Below are 18,026 nucleotides of genomic sequence, written 5' to 3' on the forward strand. Positions count from 1 at the left end.
TAGTTAAAAATAAAACAACATGAATTGCTCAACATCAGTCATCATCAGGGAAATACAAATCAAAACCACAATGAGATACCACCTCGCACGCAGCAGTCAGAATGGCTCAAATTAACAACACAGGAAACAAAAGGTGTTGGTAAGGATACAGATACATATATTATAAATATATATAATGGAATACTACTCAGCCATCCTTGCCATTTGCAATGACATGGATAGAGCTAGAGTGTATTATGCTAAGCAAAATAGGTCAGTCAGAGAAAGACAAATACCACATGATCTCACTCATTTGTGGAATTTAAGAAACAAAACAGATGAGCATAAGGGAAAGGGGAAAGAGGGAGAGAGAGGGATACAATACATAAGAGACTCTTAACAAACGAGGGTTGATGGAAGTGGGTGGGGGATGGGCTAAATGGGGGATGGGTATTAAGGAAGGCACTTGTTAAGATAACCACTAAGTGTTATATGTAAGTGGTGAATCACTAAATTCTATTTTTGAAACGAATGTAACACTATATGTTAACTAACTAGAATTTAAATAAAAATTTGAAAATATGAAACAATAAAAATAAAGTAAAAAGTAAACTGCTACATTTTTTCTAATGCAAGTTGGTACAGCCACTTTGGAAAACAGTGTGGAGGTCCCTTAAAAAGTTAAAAATTGAGCTACCCTATGATCCAGCAATTGCACTATGGGTATTTACCCCAAAGATACAGATGTAGTGAAGAGAAGGGCCATATTCACCCCAATGTTCATAGCAGCATTGTCCACAATAGCTAAATCATGGAAGGAGCTGAGATGCCCTTCAACAGATGACTGGATTAAGAAGATGTGGTCCATATATACAATGTATATTACTCAGCTATCAGAAAGTACGATTACCCAACATTTGCAGCAACATGGACGGGACTGGAGGAGATTATGCTAAGTGAAATAAGTCATGCAGNTGATGTATATTACTCAGCTATCAGAAAGTACGATTACCCAACATTTGCAGCAACATGGATGGGACTGGAGGAGATTATGCTAAGTGAAATAAGTCATGCAGAGAAAGACAATTATCATATGGTTTCACTCATTTATGGAACATAAGAAATAGGAAGATCGGTAGGGGAAGGAAGGGAAGAATGAAGGGGGGTAAAAAGAAGGGGGAATGAACCATGAGAGACTGTGGACTCTGGGAAACAAACTGAGGGCTTCAGAGGGGAGAGGGGTGGGGGAATGGGATAGGCCGGTGATGGGTATTAAGGAGGGCACATATTACATGGTGCACTGAGTGGTACACGCAAATAATGAATCATGGAACATTGCATCAAAAACTGGGGATGTACTGTATGGTGACTAACATNGAGGGGTGGGGGAATGGGATAGGCCGGTGATGGGTATTAAGGAGGGCACATATTACATGGTGCACTGGGTGGTACACGCAAATAATGAATCATGGAACATTGCATCAAAAACTGGGGATGTACTGTATGGTGACTAACATAACAAAATAAAAATTATTTTTAAAAAAATTAAAAAATATAATGTATTTTAGACAATTCCAGCCATAGAAGACTCAACCAACTCTAAATATAATATGTAAGTATAATATGATCCTACACTATGGTTATCACCTTTCATTTCAAATCTGCTCCTCTCTCCAGGTTATTGAATAGAATAAGAATGATAGGAATGAAGTTCCCTGCAACTGAAGGTGCTACCTTAATTGTAGCTAGACATCATCACTACAGACCATTCTTTCCGCTCACGGTCGGTTGCCTAGTCATGTCCATTGTACTTCTGTAACAGCTCTGCTGTCTGACAACATCTCTCCATGGTTCACTTAGACTTTTGTTACATCATGCCCGGGTAACAGCCTTCTAGCTCACCTTAGAAAATTTCTTTCTCTTTTCAATTCTTGCCACTTGACAGAAGAGTGATTGGATCACTCATAAATCTTGAACGCCATGATGGCCAGACAAGAAAATCTAGATTTCTTTCTTGACTCTGAAGGCCCTTCACAATGTAATCTTACCAGTTCTATACCTCATTTCTATTCACCATGCACTTTCTCCTCTGGTCAAATCCAACTGATTTCGTTTACCACATGCCATACTATTTCCAGGTGTGAAATTTTGAATACATCTCATCTTTCTACCTTGGATATCCTTCTTTCAGATATATTCATATTTTCATAAACTGACTCTAATTTAGGGGAGAGTTCAATTGCTATTCCAATGTCGCATTTCCCTCTTCTGAATGTCTGGAGCTTGTTAACTGACCTTTTAAAAGTTTTAATGATACTTAGAACCGGTAAAATATCTATTTAGATGCACGTCTTGCCCCAAAGGCAAGATTGGCACCCAATACAGCTTTGTGTTATCTCCATCTCTTTTCAAACCACTGCAGGCACCCAGTGTCGTCTAATATCATGTGCTCCAATAGTCATTACTGAAGACATTATCCATAAATACACCAAGGCATTTGATGGAACTGGTTTTGAATCTTAGTCTTCATATTTGTAGCTATGCAACCATGTGTTATTTATTCAGCATCTCTGTGTTTCTTCCTCAAAAATATGGAAATGGGTGGGACGCCTGGGTGGCTCAGTTGGTTAAGCATCTACCTTTGGCTCAGGTCACGTTCCTAGGGTCCTGGGATCAAGTCCCTGCTTGGCGGGGAGCCTGCTTCTCCCTCTGCCTCCCACTCCCTCTGCTTGTGCTCTCTTTCTCTAAGAAAGAAAGAAAGAAAGAAAGAAAAAGAAAGAAAGAAAGAGAAAGAGAGAGAAAGAAAGAAAGAGAAAGAAAGAAAGAAAGAAGAAAGAAAGAAAAGAAAGAAAGAAAGAAAAGAAAAGAAAAGAAAAGAAAAGAAAAGAAAAGAAAAGAAAANCTGCTTGGCGGGGAGCCTGCTTCTCCCTCTGCCTCCCACTCCCTCTGCTTGTGCTCTCTTTCTCTAAGAAACAAAGAAAGAAAGAAAGAAAGAAAGAAAGAAAGAAAGAAAGAGAGAGAGAAAGAAAGAAAGAGAGAGAGAGAGAAAGAAAGAAAGAAAGAAAGAAAGAAAGAAAGAAAGAANTATGGAAATGGGTAACTGAGAGAAATAAATTATGTATGTAGCTACCAAATCTAGCAAGTCATGCAATAAATACTTAATAACTATAAATCATTTAAATCTAAATTTTTGATATAGATGTTAGGTTACTGGTATATAATAGATCAGAAAGTCTTCCTTTTGTACATATTGCCTAAATNAGAAAAGAAAATATGGAAATGGGTAACTGGGAGAAATAAATTATGTATGTAGCTGCCAAATCTAGCAAGTCATGCAATAAATACTTAATAACTATAAATCATTTAAATCTAAATTTTTGATATAGATGTTAGGTTACTGGTATATAATAGATCAGAAAGTCTTCCTTTTGTACATATTGCCTAAATAACATGCTTATTGTTTATTAACTTATCTTTAAATTTTTCTGATATTCTAGAATTTGCCCTTATAGGTCCCAGAAAAAAAGAAAAAATAGTCTCTCAAGTTTTCGTTTTTGGCCAATCTGACCAAAAAGCAAGGATAATTCTAGCAAATCTGGGTCTATAATATTTTCCTTCATTTTTTTCCTTTAATAAAGCAAGTGTAGCTTTTAAAGAAAAAAAACCTCACAAATTTTCTAAGAGTTCAAGGATATAAAGTTTCACATGTGTCTATAGACTTGTGCACACGACTTCAGAAATGTTATGAGAACGGCTCCTCCACTAAGAAAATTGTATTCCAAAGGGATTATGCTCATGAAATATCTGTAAATTCCCTATAAATAGTGTCACAAATGACTTTGTTGAACAATTAGAATCACAAATTAGTGGTGAGAGGGTAGGATGCCGGGACGTGCTTTCTGGGAATATTCAGTCCCAGTCACTGAAAGAAGGTGTTGACATCTAAGCCCTTTGTCCTTTTTCATCAGTCCTTCGTGTCCCCTCTCCAGCCTGTGCAGGTTGGAGGCTCTGATAAGCTGTCAAATGAGCCCTGGCAATGCAATGGCTGCATCCATCTCAATTTTGGTTTGGCATCCATCAGAGTTTTAGCTTCTGTAGTCCCAGGGCCAGCAATGCTGGACCCTGTATGGAATGTGGATTGTTGATTGTTCTTTCACATTTTAGTGGTGGTTGTGGCCTTTTATAATCTGGAGAAGCATTTCACAACCAACCATTCTGGCAAAAAGACCTCCAAAAGCACTATAAGCCTTCAATATATGGCTTTGTTAACCCTTCGAGGGCATCTAGAGGCTGCAAATGAGCCCTTCTTTAAGTTTGCAAGCACAGGTTGGAAAAGACCCATAACAGTTTTAACGGAAAATGGCAATTTGACAGAAATGTTTAGTGTTAAGGGCAAAACCTAGCTTGAAAACATAAGGACCTTCCAACCAGGTATGCCCCAGTGAGGAACCATATCCTCCCTAGATGTGCACTTTTACAATATGACTTTTTTACTGTTTATTTTTAAATACTATAAGTAATGCAAACCCATAAATATTATAAGTCTTAATATTAATTAAAAATCATGTTCACTTCAACAGTCCATATATTATTAATTTAAAANTTTTTGTTTTGTTTTGGTTTTTTTTTTTTTAAGATTTTATTTATTTATTTGACAGAGATAGAGACAGCCAGAGAGAGAGGGAACACAAGCAGGGGGGGTGGGAGAGGAAGAAGCAGGCTCATAGCGAAGGAGCCTGATGTGGGGCTCGATCCCATAACGCCGGAATCACGCCCTGAGCCGAAGGCAGAAGCCTAACCGCTGTGCCACCCAGGCGCCCCTAGACCCATAACAGTTTTAATGGAAAATGGCAATTTGACAGAAATGTTTAGTGTTAAGGGCAAAACCTAGCTTGAAAACATAAGGACCTTCCAACCAGGTATGCCCCAGTGAGGAACCATATCCTCCCTAGATGTGCACTTTTACAATATGACTTTTTTACTGTTTATTTTTAAATACTATAAGTAATNAATCACGCCCTGAGCCGAAGGCAGAAGCCTAACCGCTGTGCCACCCAGGCGCCCCTAGACCCATAACAGTTTTAATGGAAAATGGCAATTTGACAGAAATGTTTAGTGTTAAGGGCAAAACCTAGCTTGAAAACATAAGGACCTTCCAACCAGGTATGCCCCAGTGAGGAACCATATCCTCCCTAGATGTGCACTTTTACAATATGACTTTTTTACTGTTTATTTTTAAATACTATAAGTAATGCAAACCCATAAATATTATAAGTCTTAATATTAATTAAAAATCATGTTCACTTCAACAGTCCATATATTATTAATTTAAAACTATTTCTACAATGTAAACCTTTATTGTTCTCAGCATTCAGTTGGCCAGCAGGTGTAGTTCAGGCCCTTTCTACTTATTACCTGTATTCNGTCTTAATATTAATTTAAAATCATGTTCACTTCAACAGTCCATATATTATTAATTTAAAACTATTTCTACAATGTAGACCTTTATTGTTCTCAGCATTCAGTTGGCCAGCAGGTGTAGTTCAGGCCCTTTCTACTTATTACCTGTATTCCTGTAACTATCCTCTCATTGGTCTGTCTCTAGTCTTACATACCCCAAACTTCTTTCATAGTGATATTCCTAAAAGGCAAACTCGATGAGGAATTCCTTACTTTAAATCATTTGGTAGCTGCTTACTCTTGTCAAGACAAAATCTAAGATTTTCCCCAGGTTGTACTAGACCCTTCATGATCTGACACCTATTCATTTTCTTTTCCAAGTTCAACATCTTCCCCAAAGGAATACCTACCCACACATAGTACTGTAAGTTTGCAGAAAGCTTCATCCTTTCTCTTGCCCTGATTTTGTGGTAAGTTTTCACTCCACTTAGCGTACCCTTGCCCCATTCCCTTCTATAACTGGCTACCCTCTTACTTAACAATTCTTCTCATGTGTTACCTCCATGAAATATTTCCTGACCCACCCACGTTCGATATATAAATTTTGTACCATTGCTATGAGTATGGGTAAGTCAGCAATGCAGTGTTGCTTAAGGACTTCAGCCGTTTTTAATCATTTCAATTCATTCATTTCTTCTGAATTGACTCACTGGGACAAAAGTTTTCTGTCTTTCAAAATTTATCTGAATATCAGTTGTGAAAATATTTTGGTGATCTATTGGTTTTATTCAAACAGAAGTCAGAAGGTATCATCATCATCAAATATCAGCTTGTAGTCATAAAGAGATCAGCTGACTTCACATTGGCCCNTTTCAGCCGTTTTTAATCATTTCAATTCATTCATTTCTTCTGAATTGACTCACTGGGACAAAAGTTTTCTGTCTTTCAAAATTTATCTGAATATCAGTTGTGAAAATATTTTGGTGATCTATTGGTTTTATTCAAACAGAAGTCAGAAGGTATCATCATCATCAAATATCAGCTTGTAGTCATAAAGAGATCAGCTGACTTCACATTGGCCCTTGTCACTGGATGAGTTAAATGGAGAAGATACTAATTAGGTTAGGGAGAGTTTAATACACCCTGGGCGCTGTTCTAATCAGCACACATGAATGAATTCTCACATTAATGCCATTAGGTGGGTAATATTTTCTTCACTTTATAGATGAAGTGTAGAGAGGTTAAGTAACTTGCCAAATGTTACAAAATGAGTAAATGCAAAGCCAAGATATAGAAGCAAGATATAGAAGATATGTAACATTATATCATTCTGATTTTTAAAACTATTTCTTTCTATAATAAGAACATGTTGAGAATATATCCTAAAACTGTAAAACACACACACAACAAATAATATTAATAAGAAACATATTATTAAAAGGAAAAAATATTTCCTAAAATATTAGACAAACATATTTTCTAAAAGTAGCCTACAAATGATCGGGACAGATTGATGAAGTGCTTGTTAACTCTCACAAGTGAAAAGCAGAAATAAAAAATATTTTGCTTCTCAGAGTTGGACTCTGAGAAACAAACTGAGGGCTTCAGAGGGGAGGGGGGTGGGGAAATGGGATTGGCTGGTGATGGGTCGTAAGGAAGGCACGTATTGCATAATGCACTGGGTGCAACTAATGAATCATCGAACTTTACATCAAAAACCAGGGATGTACTGTATGGTGAATAACATAATATAATAAAAAATTATGATTATAATATATACATATTTTGCTATATCTACAGTATTTATAAACATCCTGTTGATTATGCACTGTAATTTATTTTTTTAAGATTTTATTTATTTATTTATTTGAGAGAGATTGTACGAGTGGGGGAAAAGGCAGAGAGAGGGGGGAAGAGAAGCAGACTCCCCACAGAACAGGGAATCCAAGGAGGCAAGGCTGGATCCCAGGACCCTGAGATCATGACCTGAGCTGAAGGCAGACACTAAACCAACTGAGCCACCCAGGCGCCCCTACACTGTAATTTAGATGCGAGAATTTTGTTAATCAATTATTTTTGTTTTCTTCTGTCAAGACAAAATATTGGCCATCTGAGGTAGTTCAGTGAAGATATTCAAACAGAGTTGTAGATATTAATATTCAATGATCTCTCGAAGGAATTCATGTCTTGAGTGTAGAATTAGGCTACATGATTTCTGTGCTCTTTTCTGAATATCATATGCTATGATTTTGCCATGCCGCACCACTGGCTTAAAAGATCTTCCCAAAAGAACATGCCCTAGGCTTAAACGAGCATGCGCTTTCAACAACTCGCTAGTGATAGGACCCAAATCTGAATGAAGAGTTCCCAACCCCCACCTCCACATTAACATAGACTCTGTTCCTTAAAGGATTTTCACATTCCAATTCCAGAGCCCACCAATAGAAATTTTGTACTGATGAAAAACTGGTTCCCTAAAAAGCCCTGTGAGGCTGGCAAATCTCATCAGTAAATTATCCGATATCATACAAGGCAAAGCTTGCCAGGAAAAGACAGGACATAAAATTAACAAGAGACTGCATGGAGCACAATTTTCTTCCTGGTATTAATTATAAACGTGAAAATAAAATAAATAAATAAATAATAAATAAGGAAGGGAGGGAGGAAAGGAGGAAAGAAAAGAAGGGAGAGAAGGAGGGAGGGGGAGATTAACTTTATAGTTCCAATGAACTTTAAAACCTTAGTTTGGCAAACTGACCAACTTGGATATTTTGTATCTTCTTTACAGTGCTATCACTTTAAAAGTGCTGATAGCCAGACTTCTTTATTTTAGACATATCTGTGTGACTCCTAAACTTAGCAGGTATTTGAGATCCATCGATCATGTAAAATAAAACTTCCTTTTACAATTTAATTTCTGGAAGGCTTCCATGTTTTAGTGTCAACTCAGCAAAGTGGTTCTCCCAGGCTCCTCAGCAAGCTGGTTACCCTGATATCTGGATGTAATAATTGGGCATGCCCTAATGTAACCCTGATAGTTGGGGTTCTCAACTCTCAGGTGCATGAGGATGTCACCGAAGCCTCCTCTCGCTCAGCAGCAAGGCGGTGGCGGTGTACGGACGGCAGGCGTGCGCGGCAGGCGCTGGGAGAAGTGGAGCACCAACAGCCAAGGGCGGTATTTTCCAGTTCCATTAACATTTTTGTATCATGATGCCTGCTTCTTGGACTCAAAGCTTGAGCCTGTAGAATTCTGTTCATTGCCATGACCAGCTCATAGCCTCAGAAAGCTTTTGAGTCTTCATGGTGAATAATCTTAGTCTGTTTCTAATGGATGTGTGCACTACCTGCAGGCTCGTGCAATTTGCGCTCCCATAATTCTCTTCCTTCTCATGCCCCTCACTACTTTCAGTCTCAAACAATAAACAGAGTAGAGGGAAGACGTCTGTCAGCGCTTGAATTGTGGCTCATCGCGCCTGTGGAAAATTGTCCTCAATTAATTTTCGAAAGGAGAGTGACTTAGTTTCAAGGTAATCAATGGCAATATTCATTGAATCAATTACCTGTCATTTTTCTCTCTTGACGATGACTCTGTGTCAAGAAAAATATGGCTTAGAGAGATATTACATTAAGCTAGACTTGACATGAATTTATGAAAGAGGAAGAAGGAAATATAATTCTAAAAGTATTTAAAAAGCAATGTTTACTCTCTTGTTTTCAGATTCTGAAGTTAACTGTCTAAACACACAATAGAGCTCCATAAGTTGTGGTGTTTCAACATATCTCCTCGTTTGTACTATTTGGGCCCTGTGTGTTTATTTACTAAAAAGACAGTGTATTTTAAATAAAGAGATAAAAAGGCAGTGTGATGCCAGGGAAATATTAGCCATGTCGGGGGCTACGCTACTCGTGCAAATTATTCAATCATGTAAAAGGCCACTTAGAAAAAGACCTCACTTGGACTCTATTGACTGGATCAAATAACTCCTTCCAGTATTTTCTCAAACTGGAGCGTATGCAAGCACCTTACAGGTGATCATCAGAGATGTGATTAAAGATACCCCCCACGTGGACACCCATGAGGACTTTCCTGAACCAGGATTTTTCATCTGGAACTTCTGTTGCTCCTGGAACATCAGTGCTGCCTGGAACTCCACTGCCTGAAATTCCCAATATAGTTCCAGATTCAGAAACATCCTTGCTGGACGACTCTGGGAGCGCCTCTGTCCCACCCCAGGGAGTCTCCCCCTCCTCCCCCTGTCACCACCTGCTGAATACCTGCCCAAACGCTGAGAATAGTCCACACCCTGTCTGGGAAGGTGGAATTGGGAGACTGAGGAACTAAGCCCCAAGAGCGGTGGGTGGCTGAGCAAAAGCATCGCGCAGAGTCTGGGGAGGAGGCAGCCACGTGGAGGGCCCGCAGAGGACACCGTGCCGCAGGAACGAGAGTGGAACAGCCCTTACCCATGTCTGTGTCTGGTACTCCCTGAATTGATGTCGATTCCTGTTCGTTAGTCATGTGCTGCTGAATCCCTCCATGGCCGCTGTTGCTTTAAGCCACAAGGAGCGAGAATTGAGATACAGTCCTCTCATCACCCCAGAAACCGCAGCTGGAATAGGACCCCTCTTTCGATCCGTCATCCCTAAGCTAAATGGCTTGGGAAACAAAGCAGAAGACGGGGTGTTTAAGACATAGAAAGATGAGGTAATCTTCTTGCTTCACAGTTTCTGTAGTAGAAAGGCCAACAGGCCTGTGGCGCAGTGACTAGGAGGGGCCGTCCAGCCCTAGAATTAAAGGAAGGTGGAGGAAGAGGAAGGGCCTATCTGTGTTTTCTGCTCTGATCACCACATCCACGTAAATAGGCTTCTCTCTTAAGAGCGTGGCTATCAATCACACTTGCTTGAATTCACTCCACATGAGTTAGGAAGAAATGTAGAAATCCTGACGAGTGTGAACCCTCTCATCAGTGTCACCAATGTCCCAGAAAAAATGACAAAGGCATAGTTCCATACCACAGCTCACCAGTTCTATCTCCCTTTCTCTGGGAGGCCTACCAGACATAAAAAATAAATGCCCTGCGGCGGTAATGGATTTAGCTGAGACGGGGCCAAGGCAACGTGCGTTACATCTGAAGCCAGACATCGAGATTTCCATTCCAGGTTTGCCATCAAGAAAGTGTTTATTTAGGAAAGTTGATTATCCTCAGAATCTCAGTTTGCTCTTTCTTAAAGAGATGAGATGCACACTTGGCTGGGTCGCTGCAACGATTAAGACAGATAATGTTCCTGGATGGTAATAAGTATCCAAAAAAGGTAGTTATTAATATCATTACTACTTCTAATATCTATTCCTTTGCCTGACTCCAAGGTCCCTGAGGACAGAGCACATGACTTGTTTCTCTTTGTATTTGTGGAATCTCACTCAAGCCCTGGAACCAAGCAGATGCTGCCTAATTATGTGCTGCTTTTAATAGAACCGCCCCAGACAAAACTGGGACTGGATGTCAGTGAAGTGAGAGTAACAGGCCAGATGGGAGAGGTCTATGAGGCCGGGAGTGCCGGGGGAGTACCAGCCACACACAAAGCAGCAGGCAAGTGCAGGAAATTCACGCACTTACAGAGCACGCGCTATCTAGAGGGAGCCATTCACAGAAAATGGGACGTGATGAACACACATAAATTAGTGGGGACCAGAAAGAGGACATTGGGTAAGTGCATTTCAACAGGCTGGAAAAGCCTGAGCACGGATAGCCATCAACATGGGATATATAGGCAAGTAGTGACAGCAGCAGGGAAATCTTTCAGAAGTTCGTATAGAGTTTCCAGGTAAAATACAGGATACCCAGTTAAATTTTAACTTCAGATAAATGACAAATAATTACCTTACTGTAAGTATGTCTCATGCAAAACATTCTCTCTATTCTTGCAGTAGCCTTTCCAAGCATGTATAACTGCAAACTTTCTAAAGAAGAGGAAATTGAGATTCTGATATTTCTAGATAATATTTGGGACACACTTATACAAAAACAAAACAAAACAAAAAAACAAACCTTGTCTGTTGCTTATCTGAAATTCAGATTTAACTCGCATCCTGTATCTTGTTTGTTCAACTGGCAACCTTAAATTAGTGTGTAAAGGCTGGGATGCCAGGCTACAGCATGACCCACATATAACAACACACTGGATGACTAGACAATCCAAGGATGATAAGACAGAGGCCCAGATGCTGGAATTCAAACTCAGTCCAAAAAACAGCTGATTCTCTAGGAAGTAATGTAAAGAATCAGCATTTCCGATCACTTACTAAGGCTGTCCGATGGCTGAGCACACCTTCCCTTCAAGAATCCAGGATTTCCTTATTTCCCTTGGAGCACGATCTGCACTGGCACTCACACCTGGGTTGGGACAAACTTGAAACTGCAGAAACAGGAGGAAGCAAGGCCAGGAATGCAAGCATATTGTTATTTTTTATATTTTCATGTTTTATATTCTTTTAATTCTGTAAACTGCCTAAAATCCCTTTAGGACATAAGCTCAGGTAAATCCTAAAAGAATGAATAAGTAAATAAGCAAAACCATGCCCAGCTCAAGGCAGTTATAGGAAACCCAGATAAGGAATGCAGCCATAATCTAAGGAGCAGCTTGCTTTCTTCCTACGTGAGTTAGCAGCCTGAGTCCATTTACCCCTTTAACGCTTTGATGTCCTAGGCAAATTAAATCTGCAGTTCCTTTTTGGAGTTTTGATTAGACTCTGGGGGATAAGAATTCCAGAGACTAGCTTGAGTTACAATAAATAAATCAAGCAGATTTGGGCAAAAATGTTAATCAGAGCCACTTTTCTGGAAGCTATTCTCCCATCTTAAAGTTTTTGTTACATTCTCCTTAGTTTTTTTAGTCTTTGTTTATCCATAAGAGACAATATGATTGAGTTCCCCAACGTTTTCTGGGAGTGAGGGGAAGGGGATGACTTTAATGGAATATTTTTAAAGAATGTTATTATTTTATAAGGTCCAGGACCTCTTTTAAGGTGACAGGAAAATACCATTATCCACTTCCTAGGTCCCTGCTACACAGTATAAGCTTGCAACAGATGTTACTATACTTACTTGACATATAGTAAAAGTTTGACTCAGTTCAATCCATTATTACTCCCATTAGCTACACTCTCGATCTGTTCCCCCCAAAAATCTTGTATTAATACAATTTTTGATGATGTTCATTATACAATAAGACATTTCTACATTCTTTTTTTAATTGTTATATGTTGCTACATCTGTCACCTGACAGCTGTGCTAGAGGTCCACATAAATATTGACCTTGCAGGGGTGTCTGTGTGGCTCAGTCATTAAACGTCTGCCTTCGGCTCAGGTCATGATCCCAGGGTCCTGGGATTGAGTCTCAGCAGGAGCCCTCCTTCTCCCTCTCCCTCTCCCCCTGCTTGTGTTCCCTCTCTTGCTGTGAATCTGTCAAATAAATAAAATCTTAGAAAAAGAAATAACTAAATAAGGATTGGCCTTGGAGACCTGAGGAACACCTCTCAGCTGAAGTAAGAAAGGAGTGGTAATATCAGATATTTGTTAGCAGAGCATTCCTTCGGGGTTCTTTCAAGGAATGACAGTAGTCCTAGAGATAAAAATTATGGCTATGGAAACTCAGGATCTTTTTACTATCCAAAGATAGAAGTATTAAGCTGATTCAAACACTGAAAGAATGAGAGAAATGGCTGACACCCTCTTCACTCCACACTCTGCCTCTGTTTTGTCCATAACTTACTCATTCTTTTTAATTTTCCATTTCAAATACAACTTTAGATAAAGCTTAGATACTGTGATACTTTTCAATAAGACAAAGTCGCTCAAATTGCTTGTCTTACCTGAAAAATTTTGGACTGGGAATCCCAAATTCTCCCTTTGCTGTTAGAAAAGAACAGATTCATTTGTAATATGACAAAGGTAAGGAAAAAAAAGGGAAAAAGAGGTATCTGTTTTCATTTTTCCCCCTTGAACAACTCATGTTATTATTAACTGATTACTCTCTGCATGATTATCTGCACACCTGGAAGGACTTGGGTACAGTGGAGATAGAGATAATTCTTAACTATCCAACACTACAAAATGGCTAAACACCAAGTTAGAGGCTTCTCCAACTTGCCTCTTCCTTCTAGTGTTCCTCAATTTTGTTGACTATAAAAAAGCACTTATTCGCATCTGACTCAGAAATTTCCTTTTTCCAAAAATAGAAAAATTTAAAACACATGAAATAAAAAAAGTATTTTCTTATTTGATGTCTCCATTACATTGATCAGTGTTCAGCTGCAAATAAATAAATAAATAAATAAATAAATAAATAAATAAATAAATTCATTCTAGCTACTACAAGCACAAGGGATCTATTACAGGTATTACATTGCTTATAGAATGAATGTAGAGGTTGAGGAAAGACTTCAGACTAAGCTTTTTATGATGACTTCAAAAGCTAAACTATAGAACTTGGTTACCAAGGGAACTCTGAGTTGCTTCCACAGGCATGAAGCAGTCAGATCAGCAAATATCACAGTTTACCCGAAAAATGTAGACTCTGCTATGATTGAGTTTACCAATAAACGCTGCTAAAGAAAAAAAAAATATGGCTTCCAAATACACTCTCACATAACTACATGTGCTTAGTGAAAATAAAGCACATCTAGGTGCAAGCAAAGCAGAGAAATGCAGTTTTTAGCTTTCAGTACTTTGTAGTATGGGCAATTCACTAGAAGGAACTGATGCTGTGTGCTATACACAACCTTGCCCATCTGGCTACTAAATATCTACACAGACCTTCTACCCGTTTCTAAACAACACTAGCAACAGGAATATGTTACCATTCAACAAGACACAGCAAGGTTACAGCAAAATGAAGAACGCTGTACTCCAAAAGAGATGATCCAATCAATATTCCAACAGCCACTGTACCCATTTCTGGGTGATATTCATTCCTTTTATGATTAATTTTCTCACCTTTACACTCTGTAGCCTATAAACTAAATTTAAAAGCTATCCACCAAAACTGTATACTATGTAAAATATTCATAAGAGAAAAAAATAAGAACTTTAAACAAGATAGATATATGAAAGAGCAATGACAAATGACAGACTGAAGAATGCAATATGAATAGCTAGTAAAATCTTTGTTTCAGCCGCAAACCACAAGCTTGGGTTAGTATTTATGGTTTCTTTATTTGTTGCACATTTTAGGTGTCTTTTGCCTTCAGTAAAACCTCAGTTCATTAAGATTCTTCAAAAGGGACAAACCAGTGATTTATTCCTGAATAATTTGAACACCCAGAAGTCCTAATATTAAATCGTAGTCTAACACTAATTTGCCCCCAAGAAACATGGCAGTTGGGACCACTTTGGAGGATTCCATTCCACTGTTACATAAGGGCCTCTTGAGGTTCTAGGTCAGTCCTCCAATATTTTAGTACAGCCCATATTTACCTTATTTACCTACTGGTTCCGAGTCATGAGGAGCTCAAAATGGTCCAGTGTAGTCTCAATTTTAAGTTCAATGGAATCATCATTGTGCCTTCTGGTAAAAACCTTCTTTTCGTGTGCACCAAGACCTCTAAACTATAAGAGGTTAAAAGTTGGAAGATAGGGCGCAAGCATTTCCCTAGTAAGTTATTCTGTATAATTTTGAGAGTTGTCATTCCTGGCCGCACTCCCTGCTTTCAGGCTCCATGTATATAGGAGAAGTGAAAAAATGGATCTTCAGCCTGTAGGATAGAAAGCTAAAACAGATGTCATGTGCAGGTGCACTAGATGTCATAAACTTTAAACTCATTGATATATTGCACGAGCTCAGTTTTAATGACTGCTGATTTGGGATTTATCAAAACAAGATTTTGAAATGCTATACTAGCTTGAATACTCCTGAGAAAGAAGTTTCTGAATGACATGCCATCAGAATTCATAGAAACATTGCCCTTCTCAAAAATCTCCATTTCTAAAAGATAATCCCTTCTGAGTTTCAGATTGTTTATGTGAAAAGAAAATTGCCAATAATACAATTTATTCCCCAGTATATACTCTCAATATGTCTGAGACCTGACTATGTCCTCAAAAAGCCTGTTCCCCTCATGTCAGTACCAGAAATTCCATCCTCAGATATGAACCCAAGAGTCATGTTGATGTGTGCCTTTCCTTCACTGTTCGTTCAAATTCTACCTATATGTAACCTAAAGATCTTTTGGGCCACCTCGTGTCTTCCCACCTTTCCAGCTTTGTCTCTTTCTGAAGATCCACTTACATTCTAAATGACTCTTAGTTTCCTATCAACTTCATGTTTATTTTTTTCATCTGGTTGTTTCACTTTCCACTTCCATCGTCTAAACCACTCCTCTTCCCTTCCCACTTAGAATCCCCTCCTACATCCCTTTCCTCTACGGAAAACTCTCCTTCCCACAGACACCCATATACTTGACTCATATCATCCTTCAAATCTTAGCATTGAAAGTGATTTCCTCCAGGCTATCTTCAGTGAACTCCTACATTTGGGAGATAGGTCCCATTGCATTCCCTCCACATCATGTCTCCAAATTGTAAAATGCTTTTCACTCAAATTTACGTCTCATTATACTTTTTGTCACAAGGCTGATAGGATAGGCATTAGTCATGTTCATGATGATAATTCGAGCCTAATGCAACTCTATAAACCCAATATTTTTTAAATTGAAGAAATTTAAAATTGGTATTAATGCCCATGATGTATAGACACAAAATCATAATGTATGACAGTGTTTGTCTTCAAGTCAAAAATCTCAAAGGTAGTGTTTCATTAAAGATAACACTTTCAATATTCTGTGATATTAATGGGGTGTTTTAGGTAAACTTTGATTGACAACCTAGGCAATCAGTGACTGGGATGGTTACCTGTTTGAATTATAGTGCTTCAAGGCAGACTAGAAACACCCACATTGGAGCAGAATATCCAGTATGAAAATAGATGTCTCTTCCCTTTCCTGATAAAGTAATTTTCAGCAAGTATCAAAATAAAACGAAACCCAAGAATCCTTGACCATATCAAGATCCAGATCAAAACTTTGACTCATTGAGGAAATTTTTGCTTTAATTACTTGGGTTTGTTTTTTTTTTTTTTTAATGTCAAATGGTTTGGATTATGGAAAACTTTGGGAGCTAAACAATGCAAAACATGTAGAAAGTTTAAGTTGTCTATGTTACATTGAAATTAGAAGACAAATGGAAATAATTATCATTAGGTCTTGCTCTGATAACTTTCATAAAGTTTTAGACAGCTTGAATGTTATTTGAGGGAAAGTAACAGATTGAAAATACTACAGGGATTTGATATAAATTTCTATCCATTTCTTAGAATTAAAACATTGCTTAAATTCTGTTTCCTTGATCTACCAACTAGAACAAACAAATTTTTTCTACTAAGCGCTTGCATTAAGCGGCACCTGGGTGGATCAGATGGCTAAATGTCTGACTTTGGCTCAGGTCGTGGTCCCAGGATCCTGGGATCAAGCCCTTCAGCAGACTCCCCGCTCAGTAGGGAGCCTGCTTGTCCCTCGCTCCCCCCATGATCTCTCTCTCTCAAATAAATAAATAAAATCTTTTAAAAAGTGCTTGCATTTAAAAAAGTATTCTAGGGGCGCCTGAGTGGCACAGCGGTTAAGCGTCTGCCTTCGGCTCAGGGCGTGATCCCAGAGTTATGGGATCGAGCCCCACATCAGGCTCCTCCGCTATGAGCCTGCTTCTTCCTCTCCCACTCCCCCTGCTTGTGTTCCCTCTCTCGCTGGCTGTCTCTATCTCTGTCGAATAAATAAAAATCTTTAAAAAAATAAATAAATAAATAAATAAAAAAGTATTCTAGTGATGCATTAAAATAAAAATCAATGTATGCAAAATATGATGAGATTATCCAATGAAACCAAATGGGTTTTTACGAGATTCATATTATAATTATATATGCTATTATTATATAACTACAAATTAACTTTTAACCATATTTTAAAATTTTATAATAAAAAGATTTACTAATTTTAGTGATGGAGATCAAGAGTACTATTTTACCAAAAATTTTCTACGCTAAAATTTATTTTATGTTTCAAAGCTATTTTCCAAAGACTGATATGTATTTGATATCACGGACACATACTAAATTAGCACCAAAACTAATACGCTTTGTGCGAGCATCAAACATATTCTCAAACAGGTGTTAACATTTGCTCTTCCAGGACTTGAGCTTTGGACGAAGATTCAAGTCTTGTGCACAGCTGTGATAGTTAGTATCATAGTGAAACTGCCATGTTTTGGCATTAAACAATTTATTCCTATTGCTAAAAGCTGTTCACATTAATAATGAATCATAATATTATTCTTGTACCAAAAAAGAAAAAAAGATAAATAAAGTTGTCATATATACTCATATTTATGACTAAATTATATGTTGAGTTTATTTTAAAAGTGAGACAAACACTAAAACAAAAGCCCTTAATACGTTTTCTTTGTAATTCAGGGATCAGTTGAATTCATTTGAAGATCATCACTGTTCTAGTACATCGGCTTTTATAATAAAACACTGAAAAGTTAATCTTATAAATATAACCAAAATCAAACCAACTAACAAAAAACAAAATCAAAGAAAAA

The sequence above is a fragment of the Ailuropoda melanoleuca genome, chromosome 1, assembly GCF_002007445.2.
Source record: "Ailuropoda melanoleuca isolate Jingjing chromosome 1, ASM200744v2, whole genome shotgun sequence".
In the NCBI taxonomy this organism is placed as follows: Eukaryota; Metazoa; Chordata; class Mammalia; order Carnivora; family Ursidae; genus Ailuropoda; species Ailuropoda melanoleuca.